Genomic DNA, 22,844 nt, shown 5'->3' with positions numbered 1-22,844 from the left:
TCCCATTGATGCTGCCCCTCACCCCCACACCCTGAGGCCAGTGCCCCAGAACAGGGCTCTGGGGGCCTCTCCTGCTTCTAGCTGACAGTCCAGCTGTTGCTGCTGCCGCTGTTGCTGTCCAGGCATGCCAGGCATGCCAGGCCCGGGCAATATGAAGTCACATGCTCTGCGAGGGCGAAGCCATGCACGGCTGGGAGAGCGTCAGGGAGCACAGGAAGGTGTGTGTTCATGTGCAGTACAGGGCCGGCAGAAGAGCCACCACAGGGCCAAGAAGCACTGCCACCTTCCTGTTCCCACCTCCTCCACTGAGCTCAGTCCCGCCCATCTTCCAGGAGGGCAAATCCTTGGGCAAACAGAAACAGTGAGACAGGTGCAAGAAGCAAAGCAAAAAGAGGGGGCAGGGTAAAAGCAAACACCAAGGCCTTGGCTCTGCATTCGGCCTGCTGCCTGCTGGACTGTGCTCTTGTGGCCCTGCCTGAGGCGGCCATCAGTGTCCCAACACTTGGCCTGTGGTATTTGGAGAGTCTGGAAGAGCAATGAGTTGACTCCCTGCTACGCACTCCTCTAGAACGCCTGACTATGAAGCATGGGAGGCAGCAACAGGAAGAATGAGCAGGGCCTGAGGCCTCAAAAGTAGGCTCCGACAGTTGCCTGCCACCCACCAAGGCCCGCCACACGAGCTCCCTCAAGCTTTGTCTAGGCAACAGGGTAAGTGACCCCACAGGAGACATCCTGGAGAGGGGCAGGCTCACCTGGGCTTAGAGTCTTTGAACAAGTCATAGGGCCTTGGGGCAGTGGTGCCCACCACTCACAACCTGTAAAGTTAATTGGATGAGGCCTATGTAGGAGTCCTTGACATATGTCTGGCAGGACAGAAGGTACTCTAAAGAGAGAAACTTGTGCCCCTCCCTTTGGCTATCAGGCTATAGAAACAAGTCTCCAAAGAATTAAAAATATGTCCCTAGGAATCTCATGCTGTAGGAAGAGAAAAGCCTAAGCCTGATGCCAACCAGAGGACAAACCTACCTCCTAGGAAGAAGTTTCACACAATTCCAACTACCTTGCAGAACAGACTGAACAGAGACAATGATCACAGCCTGACCAGGACTATTTAGTTAGGCATACCTCTTGCCTTCTATTTAAGGCTAAACATCTTGTTAGGACCCTACAGACAGACTTGGTAGGTGGGGGCACTGGTCCCTTCTAGATCCCCCCCCCCAGCATGGCCACGCTTCGCTCTCTTTTTCACTACTACTTGTCTCTAACTGGCCAACAGGGAACAGATGGTCAGTCTAGCTTGTTGGGTCTGCCAGTGCCCAGGCTTTGACCCTTACCACTCCAGTAATAGGCACAGGGCACAGCACACACAAGCCGCTTACTATGTGGATGTTCAGCCTAGAGCTGCCTGTGCGTGTGGGTGTGGGTGGACTGGAGGCAGGTTCAGAAAGAGGGGTAGTGCTGCAGGGGCCCAGCTGTTCTTGGACCCCCTGGGCAAACAGTGCTAACCTGGCCACTGACCTGTGGGTGCAGGGCCAGGCAGAAGGAAAAGATAGGCCATACCTACTCCACTGTCAAGGGCTGCAGCCCCAGGGCTGAACCCCTAGAGCAGAAAGAGATGGGTACCACTCCCCTTTGGAGCTTTGGCTTTAGGCTGACCCCAACCTAGATGCAAACAGAAGACAGGTTATATATATTCCCCGGGTCGAGTGGAGGCGACATGGTCTCCCTTTGCTCTGTGTGCCTCAGTTGGGGGGTGGGGGGCTGCAGGCCTCCTGTTTTCAGCCCACAGTGCTTTCTCCAATCATGCTGTCTACCGAGCTCTTCAGGTTTCCTGGGTTTAGCCTAAACACTACCTCCAAGATGCTGCTGGGGCCCACCAAACCCCTTAGGTGGAATAATTGGTGCTCCTCCATCCTGTGCTCCCCAAGGTTGGGGGCTACTACAGGGCAGGGCTTCATACTCTACATCTCCATGTCCTTGGCATACAGCTCAGAGCCTGGTGCCTAGCAGCTGCTAAAGAAATGTCAAACAAGGCCCCAGCGCGGCTCCTTGCTCTTCCCAGATCATACTGCCAACACACTTGGCCAAGAAGATCCAAAGTCAGCTAGCAGGAACTAGGGTAAGACTGTGTCCCTGAGTTGGGGAGTACAAGGCTTCTGCTCCTTCAGAAAGTGCCCACCTTGCATGCTCCAAGCCTCACCCACAATCAGAGGTAGCTTTGGGGACATGAAGGCTGCCTCCCCATCTCCAAAAGCAGAAACCAAAGTTAACAGGGGGTGAGCAAGGGAGGTGCACCGGAACTGCAGGGAGAAAGGCAGTTGTGGCTGCCATCTGCTGTGAGCAAGATGTTTGGAGAACATGCGCTCCTAGCTCTGAGGTCTCCCAGCCAACTTGGGAGGGTGGGGTGGCCTCTCTGCAGATGGGAACAGGCATCTAAGCCAAGACATGAGAGACCAACAAGGGGCGCTAGGACCAGTCCTACCCAAACTCTGGGGCTGTGCCTTCCTGGCCTTCTGAATCTTGAGCATATGGGGGCCAGGATGCTCCAGGCTTTGGGGAGCTGATTCCACAATATGATAATGATAACTTAAACATAGAGTATTAAGAACAACAGTATTAGCTACTGTTAACTGAAAACTCAGGTGCCTGCCCGAGTCTCATCAATGCAACTTCCAGCCATCATCTCATTTCACCCCATCATTCCCACAGAAGGGCAAAGACCGTCTAAGAAAGGGTGGCCAGGTCCTGCTCCTCCCTATAGAGGGACCTGGCTACCTAGGACCCACCCAAACAAGGTTCTAGGGTCCTTAAGTATTCTATTCTATTTGTTTGTTTTTCAAGACAGGGTTTCTCTGTGTAGCCCTGGCTGTCCTGAAACTTGCTCAGGCTGGCCTCAGACTCACAGAGATCCTCCTGCCTCTGCCTCTGTCTCTGCCTCTGCCTCTGCCTCTGCCTCTGCCTCTGCCTCTGCCTCCTGAGTGCTGGGATTAAAGGCATGTGCCATCACTACCTGCCCCTTGACTATTCTTTAGAGCCCAGGAAACAATAAACAGAACACCTGTGGACGAAAGGTACAAAGACCTGTCATGGGCCACCCAAGCTCAGCAGCAGGTAAAAAGCAAACCCAAGAACCCAGATTCCTATAGCCTTGCCCCACCTGATGCAGGACCGGCCCCACCTTCCTGTCCACAACACTGCCTCACTTACTGCACAGGGCCGCCCTGCTTCTATACAAGCAGCTTGACAATTTTTATTTTATTTTTAAAGAGAGTCCCGTTAGAGGGACAAGACTATGTTAGCCCACTGGGAAGAACCATCCCAGCTGGGGCCTGACGTTCTTTCATGCTGCCCATGCTTGTTGCCTGCTCGGGTCACAGCTGGCAGCCTCGGTGCTTCTTTCCCTTTGTGGGCCAAGCTGAGTACCAGGCTAGGCTTAAGGCTGGCCAAACCTGGGCTTGCCAGTCTCATTCCAGCCTGGGCCACCTTACCACTGTGCCTGTCCACAAGGAATCAGCATCCTATGGCCCAGACATCCAGATACCCTGCTTGTCAGAGGTTCTGGCTGTGGCATCTGTCCGACAACACTGCTACATTTCTCACAAGGCCAATGGACTGGTGTCATAACTGAATCATGCCAGGGTCCCAACTCTCACTCCTAGCAGCCATCTCCTGCTACTCCAGCCCAGGGAGTCAGGGTAACCCCCTCTCCCACTGGTAACAGGAAGCTAGGGATTCTGGGTCTAGTCACCCAGAACTGCACATCCCCCCAACCCACCCCCCCAGCTCACCCCACGCAGCACTGCTGCCACCGCCCCCACAGGCCTGCTAGCAAGCCATGCACTCCAGTGCTGTCTGCTCGGTCCTCCTCCACCCCTCCCCACACTGTGATTGCGACACCTCTGTCCTACTGCCTGTCGGGGGAGGCTATGGGTGTCTGAGAACCAAGTACACAGGACCTGTGAGGTGTCTTTTTTTTTTTTTCCTGGGGGTGGGGAACCAACAGTGTTCTCCTTTCTCCCAGGGGTCCTTGGCCCTAGCTAGGCCACTGGGCTGACCCCACTTCCTGACTCTCACAGTCCTCAGCCTGGCTGCCCTGTCTGTGTCTGGGAAATGCCTCTGAATCAATGGCTTCCCTATTCTTTGGTCTCTTGACAGGGGCAGGGCAAGGAAGGCATCTGGCCCAGGAATCTTTAGGAACAGCCATGCTCAAGACCTGAGCCTTACTTGTCTCATGCTGGGAGGTAGGGGTGGCAGGCTCTTTGTCAGCCCTCGGATGTTGTACTGACTCTATCCCCCTCACCCCATCCTGGGACTGAGTGTGAGTTGCTGTCACCACCCAGACACCTTCACAACTGCCTCAGCGGAGGCACAGCCAGGCCCAGGGTGAGTCAGCTAGGGAAGTCCCAGCACCAGCACCCACCACTGGAGAGGCTCTGCTGACACCTATGAGTGGGGTATCCAGCCCCTCCCACAGAGGGTGAGAGGAACACCCGGGCTCCCTCACCCCCATTTCCTGCTCCCTGAGAGAGGAGCCAGGCAGGTGGAGCAGGAAGAAGTCACACTGCAGACAGCCCTGAAAGGTAGGCCATGGGCACACAGCTGCCCTCCTATAGCTCCTGACCCCTTAGGATTGGCATATAAGTGGAGAGGAGTTCCTGGTGGCTCCTGCTTAGTGCCAGGGACCCTGACCTCCAAGTACCCTGCTTTCCAGGGTTTTGGCATCTGCATAACTCCAGATGATAAAGGAATGGGTACTCTACCTCATTCTAGAGGGGCCTCCTCCTTGTCAAGCCAAGATGGAGGGAGGACTAAGGTCCAGACCAGATGTCCAGAGGTAAGACCAAAGCCTAGCAGAAAACAAGGCCAGGACAGAATCAGGCAGAGCCAGCAAGATGTCTTTTTCTGGAAGAAACAGGAAAAATGGCCAGGCCTGTAAACCCACCAGACCAGTTGGTGCTGGAGGCCACTGGCTACCTCTTGTGGTTTGCCTGACAGTGCAGAGAGACTGCTGCCTTTTGCGGCTGTAACATCCGACCTTAGGAAGGCCCGGCTCCCCATTCACACACACACACTCAAACACACACACACCTCCATCCTTTTCTGGTCTGGCACTCACATAGGGAGGGCTCTTACCTCTGCCTAGGTAAGAGAAGTGAGGTAAGGATGATGTTCTGAGCCTGCTTCACCCATAACCTTGGGTGGCTCAAAGCCCAGAGCAGGAGAGAAGATCTATGGCCTGGGAGCTCCCAGACCAGGAGGCAATGGCCACACTCTACAAGACCTCAGGAGATGCTACAGTCCAACTTCTAGGAGTTCTCTGGTCAGATTGACAAAGAAGGGCCAAGGTGGGCCAGTGAGTGCAGGGTTATGATACAAGGGACCTTGAAATGGGGTCAGTGCTAAGTCAGGAGATGGACAATGGATCCAAGAGGGAGGATGCCTGTCTGAATCATATTTCCTCCCCTCTTTTCACCCCAGGACCAAGCAGGAGATATAGGGCCTGCTCTTTAACCACTGTGGCCAGGAGGCCCCTGAGCAGAAGGTTCCCCACATTTTTCCCTGGGTCACATACAAAAGCAGCTCCTCTGGGCTCCTAGCCAGGGGGCACACAGTGGAGAAGACACAATGCCCCAGGGGCAGCTTCCCCACCTTATCAGGATCACATGCATGCTGGTTATTGCCTGGGCAGGTATTAAGGACCCTCTCCATGGGCATGATGGGTAACTGGGAAAGCTCCCATTTAGGCTTTTCCAGCCCCTGCCAGCTTTGATCTTCAGCTCCTGCTGGGCTTCCTCTTTCTTGATTCTTCTTAAAGCCTGGCCTGTTACACTTCCGGAGTGGGGAAGTGGGTGGTGGGAGAGATTCAGAAACCCATCCACTGCTTTGAAAGAAGACTGGAAACATGTGGCCACATAAATCTCCTGGGTTTATTTAAATGTCTTTCAAACAAATCTCTTGAATGACTTTCTCCTATCCCCACCCCTCCTGGAACTGAGCCACTCAATGGAAAACAGTAGCTTGAAGTACTGAGTCTTAGGGCTGCTGGAAGTGAGGCCTCAGACACAAAGCCAGGCACTGGGATGCTCCTGAGGCAGCTCAGAACAGGAAAGAGAGAGAGAAGGCAGGGCAGATCCCACCCATGAGATCTAGGAGGCCAACCTTAGGGCCAGGATCACTCAGATGCCCTGGGTCTCTGCAGCCAGCTAGTCCACAAATTCCCCCACCATTCACCACATCCCTATGGCCGCTGCCTTGGAGGCCTAGATATCAGAGACAGACAGCCCTTATCAGTCCCTTGTTTAGGGGACCATGTGCTAGCAGCCACTTAGAGATACAAGCCTAGTAGCTGGAACAGACAGGAGAGGTCTTCTCTGGCAACTGAAGCTGCCCAGAAAACCAGATAGTATAGCAGGAATGGAGTACCAGAGCAGAGCTAGAGGCGCCAGGGTTCCAGCTCAGGCCAGTCTATCCTCACAATCTACAGACAAGGACCTGGAGTCCAGGGAAAGTACATTGCCATGGCCAAGGTCACATAGCTTTGGGTTTTGCCCTGTCAGAAATGCCACTCAAGCCTCATTTACTCCATCATTAATTCCTTAGCATGCTCTATGAGTCTCGATTCTGGAGTTTATTTTTGGGCACCTAGGTGACACATCCAGAGTACCTCTGGAGTTCTACAAACCAGAAGTGAAGGGGCTTCCGGCCATCTCTCCCCATATTTTCCTTCTGTGTGGCATATAGGTGTCCTCACCATCACTAGAGGAAACTGAAACAAGGAGAAGCAAGAAAGCAATAGATCAAAACAATGGACAAAGAGCACCTGGACCTGGAGAAGGCGAGGGGACATGGACAAGGTTACTTCAGCCAGGGTGCCACAGTCCTGGCAGATGAATCTTCCACTAGCCAGGAAGGCCTCTTGTCTCATGCTGGGTGAGCCTTCTGTGTCCCTGGGACCCCAGACCAGACATGTTTATGTCACATTTTCCTCCTTCCTACATTACTACATTGTCTATAAAAAACAGAAACCACCACCACTGACAATAAAATAACCAGAAGCTTCTCCTGATCCCACTTGGAAAATTAACTACGAAAAACTATCTAGTCTTTTGTTTTCTCTGTCCAAATATAGTGTGTGATGGTTACTGTTGACAGAATCTAGGATCACCTAGGAGACAAACCTCTGGGCATGCCTATGAGAGAGTTTGGGGATTGGGTTAATTGAAGAGGAAAGACCCACTGTTAGGGTGGGTGGCACCATTCCATGGACTGCAGTCACAGACTAAATAAAAAGAAGACAGTAGTAGAACACCGGCATCTGTGTCCCCTTCTGCTTCCAGACTCTGGATACAATGTAACCAGCTGCCTCAGGCTCTTGCTGCCATCAAATCCCCAACATGGTGGACTTGAACTGTGAGCCAGGATAAACTCTTCCTTCCTGGAGATGTCTTTGTCCAGTATTTAAAAATAACAATGAGCAAAGTAACTATTTCACGGGGCTGCTCTGTACCTGCCATTTCTCTTCAGGGAACCCAAGAGTGAACTCTGCGCATCAAATGGCTTTTCACCACCTCTCTTCAACACAGCAGAATCACAGTAGCATATTCACCCAGCCCCTCAGTTTCCCTCTTCTTGTTGAGAGAAAACCTTTGAAGCAAGCCTAGGGAATATACCTCTGTGCTGCAGGCCTTGACAACAGGACCCTGGCAGATCCTGTCTTTTCTGTTCTCTTGAGTTTGAGGAGTTGGGGTTGTGCCCTTCACACAGCTCACAGGTAGTGATTCCCAGAGATGGGCAAAGGGGAATAGCAGTGCTGACTGACAAATGCAAATTCCCAGTCCCCCTACCACTCCTCCACCCAGCAATTCTGAATCTTTGAATCAAAGGTAGGGTCCAAGAATGTGTTAAGAGGAGCCCTGATTTTGAGAGTGGATCCCAACGGGGCTGCCATCTAAGCCTGCAGAAACTATCCAGTGCTCCTAGAGTCTGAGTTCCATCTCAGAGAAGTCAGATGGTGGCTGGGGGAGCAGTGTCAAATAACAGCCTGCTCTCTTGCCTGTTCCAGGGTGAGGCTGCATTCAGGAATGTTGACCAGTACCAACACAAGTACCTGTGTAAGAACTCAGCAGTGTCAAGACCATCACACTCCCTAAGGATCACATACTGTATGACTTTGCCACTCAAACCACAGTCCATGGATCATCCGTAGCCTGTTGATAGTTAGAATCTAAGCATCTTAGAAATACAGATGGGGTCCATCTGGCCTGCGCTAGAGCGTACATCAGCAAGCTCCCCACATGAAATGTGAGTGTCACATTGTGCCATGCCCAGTCCTGGACAAGCAACTAGAGAGTGCATCCCCTGTGTCTCTCCTGGTGTTCTCAGAGGTCCAGTCATGCCTGTTCTATAGGCAGGAACTGTAGCTGAGGCTAAATAACTCAGATTAAAGATCTGGTTAAAGATCCAGAAGCTGTGGCAGGAGCCCCAGGGCAGAGGACTCGCTACTTCCCAGGGAGCTCCAGTCCCACTTGACAGATCAGGTCCAGTTACAAGCCACAGTCACGGAAGCAGAGGGGAAGCCAAATCAATGGCTCTGCAGCCCTCCCTGGACAGCGGAGCTGTAGCTGACCCCCACTGTGTGTCTGGAGCCCTTTTCCCTCCCGGCCCACTGTGCTTGCAGTCTGCAGCTCAGAGCCAGGGTGGATGTCCTGCCTCCAAAGCTCTCAGTCTCTGCAGACACAGCTGGAGACAGGAAGTAGGATCTGGGGCGGAGGAACCAGGAGCTCAGTTTGGTCTGAGGACATTCTTTCTTCGCAGCCAGACCCAGTTCTGTGTGCCTTTTGAAAGGAAGTAGAGAATAGCTGTGCTCAGCCCAGTGAGGCCGACCTCTTTCAACATTCCAGTTGCTGCCATTTCCAATTACAACTTCAGATGGCTCCTATAATTTATACATCCCAGGATGCACTGCTCCAGCTGCTTTATGATGGGAGTTCATTACACCATTAAGGTTAAACTTTTATAAAGTACTGAGCAGGTGGTGGGCTGGGTGCCCAGCTTAGTTACCGCTTCCAGAAGCCTGCTGAATGGGGCTCACCTGGGGAAGGGAGGGGGCAGGCTCTCTAAAGGGACCAAGAAACAGAGAAGGCGGCTCCTGAGGTGCCCAGAGCCTTCATTAGCCTGTTTATTAAACTGCATAGTATGGCAGGCAGGCAGCAAGGAGAACAATCTGGAACAGCTCAACAGCACTGGCAGGGGGCATGCGGGGTGAGAGGAACCATCCTGTGTGAGCATAAAAGGCGTTGCCAAGACCAGGGAGGTGTGGGGTCTGAGGAGGACAGGGCTGGGAAGTGGAGCAACACAGATGAAAACTCAGTCTGCACATGGGGGAACAGACCTGGGGCTTCCTGGGGGTACGGCGGACTTCTCAGTAGTCCGAAAGAATCCGAAAGAGAATCCGAAAGAAGGATGACTGGGCTCACAAAGTCCCCAGTGGGAGCTGAGGGCGGCAAGCAGGATCAACACCCGGAAAGTAGGGGCCACACAGAGAGTGGCAGCAGGAGTATGGCTTCCAACAGATTTCCTGGACATTCCAAGGAAGCTGAGTTCCCACATGCTTCTCAGCTGTGAAACACTCAGTGCTCCTCCTAGGCGCCTTGAGTGCAAAGGGAATAAGTGTCCGCAACACAGAAGCTGCCACTACTCTGCATTAAATGTGACCCTGAGCTTGGAGTACTTTGAATTGGGTCTGGAGGGATATCCCAGGGACTGTGTGTCATTTGTCAGCCACTAACAGAACCAGGAAGAATCTGGTTGACTTTCCTCCTATGCCTCCCAGCTCCACACAAAAGTCTAGTGTACAGCAGGAGCTCAGCTTGATGATGACCTTTTTATCAGCAGCCTGGCCAAAACTGAATGGACCCTTGAGAAGACTTTCTTGACCTAGCAAGAATGAAGCATCTGCATAGCTGGTGTTCCCAGGGGCACTTGGCTCCCCTGGCCTTCTCCTTCACATCTTTAGAACTGAGGGGACTTCTTTCTGGGACTTCAAGCTTAATGGAGCATGATATGGTACCTACAGATTGGGCTCACTTCATTCTCCAGCCACTGAAGAGGCTGCCACGTCCAGGCCACGTTGTGAAGACTAATCTGGTTTTCAGGCCCATCATCCATCATCCTACAGCCCCAGGGTGGCCAGAGGGGCCACCATAGCTTTGCTTACTTACAGGAGCTCTAAGTGAAACTGGCTTCCCCAAAGGCCTCAGGAGAGGAACATTAGACAAAGGCAAGAGCCGGATGGAAGGGGTGCCAGAGGGAAGCAAACCAAAATAGGAGAGGAACCAAAAGGAGCTGGGGGGTTGGGAAGGCCAGCTTCAGAGTAGGCTGGGATGTGAAGAGTGAGACGCCAGAGGGGGACCAGCAAAACAGTGCCAGCTTGGAGAAGAGGTCCAGATGCTGGTGGGGAGGGATGCCCAAGGGGCTTGGCCTGAACTGAGTAAGGGTTTGGGGTCATCTAGCTTCAGAGGAGGCACAGCACTGGCTAAAAAGAGGGTCTTGTTAGCCTTAACACTGGCCTTGGCTGCCAGAATAATGGAAAGAAATAATCTTGAAAATTACTGACAATCCTTAGCCAGTATTGGACACCTGTCATTCTAGGCTCTGGACAGGAACTCCCATATGGATGTCATTTGATACCAATGTGCCACATTCCAGCAGAGCCCCCTTCCCTGTTTGAGAGAGAACCAAGAGGTCATGTGACCCGCCCAAGCAGTGGTGTACTACAGTGAAGCTTTGTCGTTGTGCACAGTCCCTGCCTGAAAACCTGTGTTATTTAAAAGCAGGGAAGATGAACTGGAAGCAGACGGTCAGAGGTAGGCAGGGGTGGCATGCACTTGGAGACAGGCAGTCTCTGAAGAGCATGAAGCAGGCAGGGTACTGGGAGTTCCAGGCTCCTGAAGCTGAGGCTGCAAAGGTTGGGACTGTATTCTCAGCTACCAGCCCAGGACTACCCAGCCATTCTGCAGCCTGCAGAGAAACTGCAGCAGGGCAGCTGTCCCAGGACAGTGAAAGAGCTGTGAGAAGTGGGAGTAGGCTACAGGGCGTGCCAGGGGAGCCTGATGTAATCCCAGCCTGCAGAAGGCGGAAACTTAGGAAGTGAAACGAATCGTCACCTAACGGCAGCCTAGCTGCAGATTTCCAACAGGCAGTGCCAGGCCTGCCTTGCCCCCACCCACAAGTCAATCCTCTCTGTTCTGCCCTCTGCTCTGGGGCCCTGGGAGGATCAGGGCAGAACCATGCAGAGCCCTGTGGCCTTCCAGAGAGAGCCCCTGCCAGGCACGGAGCTGCTGGGCGCTGAGGAGAGCTGATGAGAAAGCAGAGGATTCCTAGCTGACGCCTGGGAACCCTGCCATGGAGAGTCTGGCCGTGTCCTGCTTCCGGGATGCAGGGCTCACCTCTTTCCCAGCTGCTGCATGTTTGGGAGTGGGGTGGGGTAGCAGAGTTCGAGGTGGCTGCTTGGCAAACTCTCCCTCTTCCTCACTAAACCCAGCCTGAATCGACCTCGTTAGGGTGCACATGGAAACAGAGGAGAAGTAGGGCCAAGAATCCTGGAGAGCCCTCTGCACTTCATACAACCAGAACCCAGGTACTTCTCAGCCAACCAATAGACTAGTAAACATAGGCCAGGACTGAGGACCTTCCTCGGAACCTCCTGCCCCTTTCCTGGCACCACAGGATTTTGAAGTTCCTGGCAGCTAGAAAGCCACAGGACTCTCTAAAAGCCTGTCTGGATGTCTTGGAGGGTGGGTATACATGCTTTAGCCTGAGTTTGTGTGTCCAGCCATTAGCACCTTTGGTCCACCTGCCAGAGACCTCACTGGCAACCCTAACCTTTGTTTAGTACATTCTCTTCCCAGACCCCTTCCTTCCCAGCATCATGTTTAAACAGGGCAAGCTAGGATGGATGTCCTTACTGCTGGTCTGCAAACAGGAAAACTGAAGCTCAGAACTCACAAGTAACTTATGCATAAATGCCCAGCAGAGAGGAACAGAATCCTGGCCCAATTCAGCACATTTCATGTCTCCAAAAGTACCCACCATATGGAAATGGGTCCTCACAGCAAAGAGGGAACCTGACACAGGCCAGATGGGACATACAGGTGTGCTATTTGATAAACACAGCATTCTTGACTGATGTGGGGCAGGGGGTGGGGTGGGGTGGGGAGGGAAATCCGAAGGAGACTTTAAATACCCTAAACTCTGGCAACTGAATGACCTTTAGCAAGGTTCAAAACATCATCTTTAAAAAGGGTTCGTGCCACCTACCCCTGGGGTGGTGACGACGAAATGAACTAAGGAACAGAGAGGTGCCTGGTGCTAGCACCTCTGCTCAGCAAATGTTATATTACTAGTTCCTCACTCTTCAAGAAGCAAGGCTGAGCAAAGGGAGCCATGTACATTCTTAGGGCTGTCTAGATAGAGTGCACTTCAGTGGAGCATGAAGAATGGCTTCCTGTAGGAAGAGGCTTGTGTGGAGCTTGGAAGAGAGGCAGGGCTGGGCTGGGACATGACAATGAAAAGCTCTTCAAACTCTCATTCCCCACCTGGTCGCCTGTGTACCCCTGAGCAGGTGACTCAACCTCTTCAAGCCTCCAGTAAAATGGAGCTTACGGGGGATGGAGGAGTGAAAGGGGTGCCTGCTGCAAGGAATAAACAAGATCTTCTATCTCTCAAGTTGCCATGCACAAGATGAAAGCTGTTGTTATAGTTACTGTTGATGCAGCTGCTTTGAGGTAGGGTCTATCTAGGCAACCCCAGCTGCCCTAAATCTTTCTGTGTAAACCAGGCTGATCTCAGACTTGCAGGGATCCTCCTGCCTCTGCCTCGTGAATGCTGAGATTCCAGCTGTGTGCCACCAAACTCAAGTCTGAGGGACAAAATTACAGCCCCATGGAGCCCACCCCTCACATGGCCTGTCCACCAGGGCAACAGAAGGGGGAGGAGCAGGGTGTATGGCACATAATGAAGGAACATCAATAATGAATTAACCACAAGTGAGTCCAGGAACATCAATCATAAATTAATTAAATGGCTCCATGAGAGACTGTGATAAGAGCCTACTGGGGATGGATTAGTACGGGAGTCCTATATCAGCTTCCACAGCCAAGGCCATCTTCCTCAGGACTCAGAGACATAGCAGCTCCTTGGTCAGGGAGGCCTCCAGGTTGGGGGATACTCCTCGAAACACAAAACACAAATGCAGGCAAAAATGCAGTTCCCCAAAACACAAGCGCAGACAAGCCCTGTTCTCTTCCCACCCAGCCCCCAGCTTGGAGAACTCTCCAACGCTGAAAGGGTTTTGATGAAACTTCCCAGAATAGTAACCTCCTGGGTTGAACTCAGGCAGGCGAAATTTCAAGGGGTAATTTGGTGAGAAAATAATTTTTAAAAAATGTCTAGAAGTAAGTGCTAGGAATAGCAGAAGCCCTCAGTGGCCTCAGAGGCAAGGACAGCCTTGAGGACAGTGTCAACAACCTCATGGAGATCCTTGAAAGCCTCTATAATACATTCTGGCCTGGCGCTGCTCTGCTGGGAACCACCATCTAAAAGACACAAGGTAAAGACACTACAGGCCTCTGCAGGCTCTCCTCCTGCCTCCTGCCCCTCATGTCCAGCTTCTAGAGACCAAACCCATAGATTTCTGTGGCTTCTGCCTCCCCTCCATATTCCATCAGGCTTTGCATCTCTACTGAGCTTCTCAGGGTTGACACTACCTTGCTCCAGCTCTATTCTCTGGGCCTTCTATGTTCTTGTCCACCAGTAGCCCTGGAACCTGTTCCAGATACGTCTTCCCAGGCCCCAGATTCTTACTCAGGACATTTCAGTGATGGTCATGTTTTACATAGATGGAAATCCAACCTCTGGCCCTACTCTCGTGGTCCTGGGGACCTAGCTGTTCCCTACTTTTCCAAACATGGCTTTTATTGCTTCTAGTTACTTCTGGCTTGTGCACTCTGTTGGCCTTCCTAGCTACATCCACTATTGTGATCTATCTTCCCACTGGTCCTAATGGGCCTGGGTGAAAAGCCAAGACCATTCAAGTTTCCTTTAATCACAGCATTCAAATTACTTACCCTCATTTAACCTCCTGAAGCACCACTTTTAGAAACTCAAACCTCTTGAGGGCAGACTCTACACCTTCTGCTCTAGTATACTTGTCTTTGTGACCCTCTTTGACTCCAACCCATAGCCTGTACTCAAGAAGAAACCACCACATCTAACAGAAGCACTTGCACAGGTGATACCTCTGACAGCTACACTCCTCCAGGGCAGGATAGCCCTGCCATCTCCATAGCAGGACCTGGAACCTGTTATTCCTCTCTGGTTCTAATCTATTCATATCAGGATGTCACACTTTTTGGTGGAATAGATTCTGACTAGAGAGCAAAACCCCTGACCAGGTGAATGCTCTGTGGCTTCCATCATGACCTCTGTTCCACGGGTGTTACAGGGTGAAATTCTTACAGTTCTGCTTTGTCAGAGGGTTGCCATCTCTATCTTACAGATAAGGAGACTGAGGTGTGGAAAAGTACCAGTACTGAAATCTAAAGCTGTGTGCCCTCAGCATCTAGAGTCATGATATCCACAGGCTATGATACTATCTGGACTGTCCTCATTGGACTTCCAGGTGTTAGAGGAAGGGGTGGGAAGCAGGCATGAATCTACCCCCCAATTCCCGGGTCAGGTACACGTAAACCTTTGAGAGCCAGGCTCTTTCTAAAGAATACTAAGAAAGCAGAAGGGCTCCTCAGCAAACACCATCACAGGAAGCATGAAGCCCACCCTCCCATCCTGCCCAATCTAGAAGGCTTCCCCCATCGGGCTCCACTGCTTCCTCCTGCTGTAAATCCCCTCTCCACACACCCACTGACACCAGGCCAGCCAGACACCAGAGCCCACAAATTCCCACGCCACCAGCCGCTCACACCCCCTCAGCCCTCACTTCCCACAGACACACTTGCAGGCACACGTGGCTCCACACATGTGTACTCTCTGAGCAGCTCTGTGGTGGGAACAGCCTTGCCCTGCTTTCCTCAACCGCAACCTGCTAAGCACCTCATGAGAACTGCACCTTTGTCTCTGGCTACACTGTTCCCCAACACACCATTTCTCCTGGGCCCCTCAGCAGCAAAGCAGTCCCCACCAAAAGTCAACTTCCTGTGTCCTGGAAAGCCATGAAGACTCGTCCCCATCCACCCCAACTCAGAGGGATCAGTAAGGAAAGGGAGAATCAAGATAAACATTTTCAGCCCTGCCTGCTGGTAACCACATCCTCAGATGTCCCCGACTTCGCGGTTCTAAAGATTTATCTTTCCCTGACCACACACTCATTGATACTTCCCCAAGCGCAGGTTGCCCGGTCTGCTGGAGTGTAATGTTATACTATTCTGGTGAGAAATTGAACTCAGATGGAGTGCTAGCCCAACAGGTAATGAATTCAGAGGTTCCCCCCTCTGGCCTGCAAAGAGGAAGAAGGCGAGGGCAAGAGGGACTACACTTTTGGCTGCAGTGGGCTCACCTGGTGCTCCCTCCTCTGATCGGTAACCTCTGGTCAGTAACACCAGACTCCCTGGCATTCTGTGTCAGGCAGAGCAGCTGGGCATTGTGACTTATGGAGCAGCCAAGAAAGGAAAGGACGCCAGAAGCTGAGTACAGCAACTTTGAGAGAAACATGGACAAAGAAAACGGGAGTAAAACTAAAGACTAGAGTTGAAAACCTCAGCTCCAATGGGCGGCTTGCCCTCAAAGTCCACTTCTGTTACTGACCTCTGCCTCTGCTGGACCTGTCAAAACCATCATCGGTGTACAGTGACCAAGCCAGTCCCCTGGCTAGGCTCCCTACCATCTTCAAACCCTGGGGACAGCTCAGAGAGCTCAGCTCTGCTTTGGGGAACAGAGGCCAACTCCTCCTCTTAGCATCTTCTGATCCACCCCACACGCTGCCCAGCTCCGCTGTACAGAGTCCCAGCATCCCAAGCAGATGGCAAGGGGTGGCTGGAAAGGGCCCTGGAGCCCCAAACCATAAGGCTGAGCTACAAATCAGAACACATAGGCGGAGGTGTGGAGGGTGAGCTGAGGGGACATGAGCAGAGAGACTGAAGGCTTCCTCCATAATGGAACTGTTCTACAGAGTGCTTTCCAGGCAGGAGGTGAAGTGCCAAGCGCTTCCTTCCCCCTGGGGAGGTAGAAAGGTACTGCAGGGAGCATGCGGACAGCCAGGGACACCCCTCATGTCAACCTGGGAACAGCCAAGAAAACACTCACCATGCCACGCTTTGCCTAAGTGGCAGCTATTGGGACAGGGTGAATTCCCCAGCATGGAAAAGTCATCTCACCACACCTTTTACCTATGGCTCAACACCGAAGCCTGGACATGAGGCAGAAAACTTTTTACTTCAGGGTACAAGCTTTGGCAATAAGTTATTGTCCATGCAGACACTCATAGGAATGCTTGAGAAAAAGACACCAAAACAAAGCAATTTACAGTCCCCCCTCACCTTCCCAACCTGGAAAGGGTGTTCAGCCAGAAATGGAATCACATAAGGATCGATGTCTTGGGACTTCTCACCATATTTATCCAGGTTGGAGTACCCTTTAAGGATGCTCAGTGACTCTTCCTCCTCCATGTGTCTAGAGCATCATTCACTGTCCCCCATTCCCCTGCCATACAGCCTCAGCCTCCCCCACGGGACCACCTGCCCTGAGCCCACTTGGTAGGCACCCTGACCCAGTTCATCTTCTTTAGGCCATGACCTCCACAGGGTTGACATGACTGCTCCCCACTCCCATTCTCAGAACCAAGGGAAATTCTCAAGAGAAAACACACTTTCCGAGTCTCCCTCCCACACAGGTACCCTAGATCTGTCAGCCACAGATGCCTCCCAGACCTTCCCAGATAATGAGGTGTGTCTGTGGCCCAAGCAAAGGGCTTCCTCCTGCGTAGACCACTCCTACAGAAGACCACGCTTGCCATAGCCATGTCCAGAACCACAACCGTCCTCGGGAGACCCAGGGCCTGGTTCCAGCTCAGTAGCTGACTCACAGTGTCAACAGATCCCACATCCCCCCCAAGCAGGAGCATGTATACTGGGCTTCTAATTCCCTATGACAAGCCCTTGACCTACGGCTCGCTTCCTGCCCAATCACATTCCATGACTCCATTTCCGACCACCTCCTATCTCTTGCCCTGGTCTCTTTACCAGATGAGAATCCCTGACCTTTGTCTAGCATTTCACTGCTTATAAAAGACTCCATGCTCGACATCTCCTCCCATTCTCTGGGACCACTGGGACCACTGTGTGAAGTGGCTCTTAAAGGTAACAACACCTGCTCAAGGTCAAACAGCCAAGACTGGAATTTGAATCATCTGGCTCTACATATAATGGACAATACACCAGCTTTGGGGAACTCAGCTCAGTGCCGTCAAATGAGGGAGGCTTCTCCAAGCAAAGAGAAGGTCCGTTTGCGAAGAAACACTCTCTTTACGAAAAGCTCAGCTCTTTGCTTCTACTTCTACCTAAAGCTCAGCTCTTTGCTTCTACTTCTACCTAGTCCTTCCCACCAAGAAAACTGTAACATCCTAAAGTCTTCTCCAGCTCCCCAAGACTTCTCTAGGGGGTCTGCAAACTGATGCTCTGTGAAGTAGGACGTCATGTGGCACTGAGAGAAGGAGGGAGGGAGAGAGAGAGAAAGAGACCCTCCCCAAAGCTTTTCGGAAGACTGGTGAGGACAGATGCAATCCCAAAACACTCCCACAGAATCATCTTCAACGCAACCCTCAAAGGATCCTCTGGACCTAAAAAGAGACAATTCCCAGAAACCCAGTAGCATCTCCATAAATCCAGTGAAAACGAAGGGCCCATCCCTGACCTATAGATACGGGCCATTTGTCTGCACCTTTCTGAGTCTCATACAGTCAGAAACAAAGGACCACCAGTGAGAATCACCTTTTTCTCCCATCTTCCCCAAAGTGGGAAGGATTCACGACCAGGTACAGGTTTATAATTGGGCAGAGCTCTACCTGGGACAGCAATCAAGACTCTCACGGTAGACAAATTTCATGGTGTCTCTCATTCTCATCCATCATAAAGAACACCAACCTTCTTCCAGCCTTCTGCCCCCAGGCCAGCAGACCCAATATGCATTAAAGCTGAGTTCCATAACTAAAACATTGCCCCTCCTCATCTCCCTTGTAAGAGTGGGTAATTATCAGGGTCTGAGGGCTACCAAGTCTCCCCTCACGGTGCCAGTCATTCCAGGGCACTGCGCTAAGCCAAGGCCATTTCTCACAGCTGGGCCGGAGCCACTAGTCATGCCCTGATTCTTCAAGCCCCAGGACCATCCCTCCAAACCATGTCAAGCCCAAGGCCAGAACCATTCCAACACCCAAGCAATGGCAGCACTTTCTCACACCCATTCCCATCTCACCTCCATGGCCCGGCACCAGCTGGTCACCCACCCGCACCAGCTGCGTGCATCACCCTCCTGTACAGAGGGTGCACCCTCCTCACACCTGGGCGGCCACCGCCACACCAAGGCGGGGGTGAGTCTTCTGACACCCTCGCTGGGAAAAATCACGCTGCCCGTGCTGTATCCACGTTGCCCACGCCCGTGCCACGCGTGTCACCATTCCTACGCCGGTGGCCCGGGGCTCCGCGGACCTCACACCTGCCTCGGGCGCGCGTGGCAGCCGCACCTCCGCCCGCGGACCTGTCGGACCGGCCACCGCGCGCAGTGGACATTGCCCAGCCCGCCACGCTGCTCGCAGGGCGCCCGCGCCCGGGGCTCGGCTCGGGCCCCCTTACCTCCCGCGCGCCGCAGGGCTCGGCCCGCCGCGGCCGCTGCGACCGCCACCTCCATCCTGGGCTCCCCAAGGCCCCTATTCACTAACGTTGCTTCCGCAGGGCGCCGGCGCCGGCGCGAAGGCCGCCTCCGCCCCCCGGGGGACGCTGCGTCCTTTACGTAAACCCCACTCCGCCGCCAGCGGTGACCATGGCGACGGCCGTGGGGCGGCAGCGCCCCCTAGCGCCAGGGAGGGAAGAGGCGCGCAGGCCGGAGCTGGCGGAGCCCTTGCAGGAGCCCGGCTCCCTGTGCGTGGGGGCGGTGGGCGCGGGGCTGAGGCCTCCACTGGGGCTCCGTGGGCAGACGGGAGGGATTGAACCGCTGGCGCTGCACAGGGGCATAGGGGCTGCTTAGGTTCCCCCTCCTTCAGGCCCCGCGTGACAGGGTTTAGCGTGGGAGAGGATCACTAGAGAACTGGTTCGTTTGGGGGAGAGAAAAGGAGAGAGATAGGTTCCATCTCCTTCAGGGGACCTAGCTGTGTCTTGAGGAGTTGGGACGCATCTTTATCTATGTCCTCTCCTCTTCCCGCACTCCCACCCTCCTCAACACCCAGAGTCTTGCCTGACAGTCAAAGGGGAGTTTAATCAATCTTGATTTTCTGGTAAATGAAGAAAATCGCCCCTCCTGGTCTCCTTCGCACACGCCCATTCATTCACGCGCAAGTCGCTCAACACGCCTTCCTGAAAGCTGCTTTTTAGCAGGGGCAAAGCTATACTGGTGTGCTGGGTTGCGTCTGGGGAGGGGGTGGCAGTGCAGGCCTGCCCTTAAGGATCTTGGGTCACTGAGGGAGGCCGATGCATTCACATGGGGGCTAAGCTGAGAGCTGCAGCTGCACTAGAGGGTCATGAGTAGTAATGGAGGTAGAGGTCATGATGATGCAACCAGCCAGGTCTCAAAAGTCCAGCAGAAAGACATGAGAGGTCAAAAATGAGAGTAAGAGAAAAGCCTATAAAATGTTTCCGGGGCCCAGTCATTATCCTGGGAAATCAGGACTCTTGACCCTTGTTCTGTAGGCATGGAGGCCACAGGTGGACATCTGGCTGAAAGTGAAACCCTGAATCCAGGACAGGCTTGTCTTTGTTGCTGTAGCTCTGCCCCTCCCCAGGTGGTTTGGTATCATATGTGGTTGTTTCAAAGACAAGCTCTGGCTTAGGTAAAGAAAATGGGAAGTGGGAACAGATGCCGGGCACCTCAAAGAATTCAAGAAGAGGAGCTCCTGATGTCTCAGGAAATACCGGGATCAGGGGAGGCCCTGGCGACTATTCAGGGACCTTATCTCTAGATTGTCATGATTCATTCAAACCACTCAGCCAAAGATAATATCTTTTGCTTCGAAGTTCCAGACTCCTGGAAGAAAGAACTGTATTGGTCCTGTGAACCGTGGTGGATCAGTTATTGTCAGGCAGTAGCAGCCCTCTTCCTTACTCACAGACGTTCCCAATGGAGAGAACAGGGCTATGTGGCCACCCCAAGACAGTCTACTACAGTCCACCCTTTCGCTGTCCGGCACATGAACCCACACAAGTTCCCTGCGTGCGCGCGCGCGCGCACACACACACACACACACACACACACACACACACACCATTCTTCCCATTCATGAAGCCCTCACCAAACCGTTTCTGACCGTCTATAATGTGGGAGGTGATATTACTAGGTATCCTCAAGGTGATGTCCTATTCTTGGTCAGCTGCTTCAGCGATTCCCATGTAGGGCATTCCACAACAGGATTAAAGGGTCCATTCTCGGCTGCTAACACAGCCTTTGGACTGCTGTGTAGGTGACATGGACACTCCACAGGGAAGCTTGCTAGAAATTCTGAACCTCAGACCCAAGATCTTTGCCTGATTACAAAAGCCTCAAGGGATCTGTATGTATGGGAAAGTTTGGGAAACTGTCATTGTGAAACTGGGGGAAAGTGGAAAGGCAAAGGTAAGGGGAAAAGAATGTTTTTAATTCTGATCATTAAATTGTGATCATAAAAAGACAGGCTCCAGGAAATGTTTCGTATGCTCAACATACATGAGATCTTGGATGCAATCGCCAACCCCAAAGCAGACAAAAGATGTTGGTTAGTTATTTAGGATTTAAACACGTGAGTGAGAAACAAGGAAACATGGGTAGAAGCTGCAGGCATTATTTTTGCAACTGTTTTTGAACACCTGGAAGGAATTTACGACTTCCTTCCTCTAACTCCTTATCCTTCCTTGCCTCCTGTCCATGTCTCATTTGGCTGGTAGGCTGACCTAAGTCTTTCTCCTTGAGGCCTTCAGTGGTCATCCACAGGATCTCTGGAGTTCCCTTCTGTGTGTGTGTGTGTGTGTGTGTGTGTGTGTGTGTGTGTTGTGTGTGCCAGAAGTTGATGCTGAATGTCCTCCTCTCTCACTGGGCTGGGAACTCTCTAACTTACTGATTGGCTAGACTGGGATCCTCTTGTCTTCTCTCTTCCTGACACTGGTATTACAGGTTGTGTCCAGCATTTTTGTTGTTGTTGTTGTTTGTTTGTTTGTTTTGTTGTTGTTGTTGTTTTTCTTTCCAGAAAGGGTCTCTCTATTTAGTCCTGGCTTCCCTGGAACTCACTTTGCAGACCAAGTTGGCATCGAAGTCACAGAGATCCACCTGCCTCTGTTCCCAAGCACATGGGGAAGGAGACATGTGCCACCATACCAGGCTTGTGTCCTGCTTTTTACATGAGTACTAGGGATCTAAAATCCCTGCTAAGCAAGCACTTTGCCAAATGAGCCATCCCCCCCCAGCATTTTTTTTTGGGGGGGGGAACCTTGGCAAAGAGCAGTGATGTAGGGTGGCTGGCTATGAACCCATACTCTCTGGGACCTGTCCCTGTGTGACTCCCTTACCATGCTTGGCTTTTCCTTATAGTACCTTCTGGTCTGGCTCAGCCAGGTGTCACAGGAGATAGTCAACAAGGCTTGACTAGTCATCTTGAGTGGGACAAGATGAAGAAGATGAAATGAGGACACCAGAACCAACGACAAGCTGTAGACTGGTCCTGGTCCAGCTGTCTAGCTGTGCTCTCTGAGGTCTGTGCCAAATCCTCATTCTGGCCTCAGTTTCCCTCCAGGTTGCAGTGGGGATAATAACATGGCTCCTCCTCCCAGGGGGGCTGTGTGGATTAAGTAATTAACGAGTGTGGCGTAGCCTGTTTCCACAAAGGGGCTGATTAAATGCTGGGTGTTGTTATTAGACGCGATGGAGGGTGTGTGACAGGCTGGAGACAGATCTGCTCCCCTTCCTGTCCTCCCCACCCCCTTCCTCCGTCTGCTCCACTTTCTGCAAGTTCAACATCTTACAAGACAAAACCAAGATGGTGTTTTTTGGCTCACACACACCCCTCCCCCAAAGACGGCGTCTAACTTTTGCACATTTTCCCTGTGCTGGAATATGACTCAAGGCTGAGTTTCATAGTATAATTTGTCTCCAACAGCTGGCACCACTGTACCCTGCCCCAGACTCTCACAGCAGCTGTAGACAGGGGTGGTTCAGCCAGTGACTGCAAAATTCCTAAGCTGAACACCACCCCTGGTTTTTCTTTCTTTTCTAACTGTATTGCCCCTTGGAGGCCTGGACTGGATGATCTCACACACTACCTCCTCCTCCCGCCACACACACACACACACACACACACAGAGAGAGAGAGAGAGAGAGAGAGAGAGAGAGAGAGAAAGCCTAAGGGAGAAAGAGTCACTAAGAGACTCCTGACTTTTGCAAAGGGTTGGGAGAATTCAAAACACCCAGGGTTTAAAAGTATAAAGAGTCTGTTCATGGCCGGGGGCTGGGGAAATACTATGACTCCTTTACTCGTGTGTAAGATATTGAATTACTGCATGAAATCACAGGTCTGGGGCACGGTGACTTTGTGGTACCCATCCCTTGATCTCCATAGCTGGTGTGAGAATTTTGACCACCCCCAAGAGCCAGGGCTTCCACCC

General features: G+C 52.4%; 1 protein-coding gene across 1 annotated transcript in view; it reads right to left on the bottom strand.

The window, feature by feature from the left end:
• Dagla (diacylglycerol lipase alpha) overlaps positions 1–18,921 on the bottom strand; it is a 54,973-nt gene extending 36,052 nt beyond the window's left edge. The window contains exon 1 of the mRNA XM_055614011.1: positions 18,858–18,921. The gene's annotated coding sequence lies outside the window, so the exon portion shown is untranslated. The remainder of the gene's footprint in view (positions 1–18,857) is intronic.
• Positions 18,922–22,844: the final 3,923 nt, after the last annotated feature.

This window comes from Psammomys obesus, unplaced genomic scaffold (genome assembly GCF_907164565.1).
Source record: "Psammomys obesus unplaced genomic scaffold, mPsaObe1.curated_primary_1811, whole genome shotgun sequence".
Lineage (NCBI taxonomy): Eukaryota > Metazoa > Chordata > Mammalia > Rodentia > Muridae > Psammomys > Psammomys obesus.
Note: the sequence above shows the minus strand (reverse complement) of the source record. Positions and strands in the feature narration are given on the sequence as shown.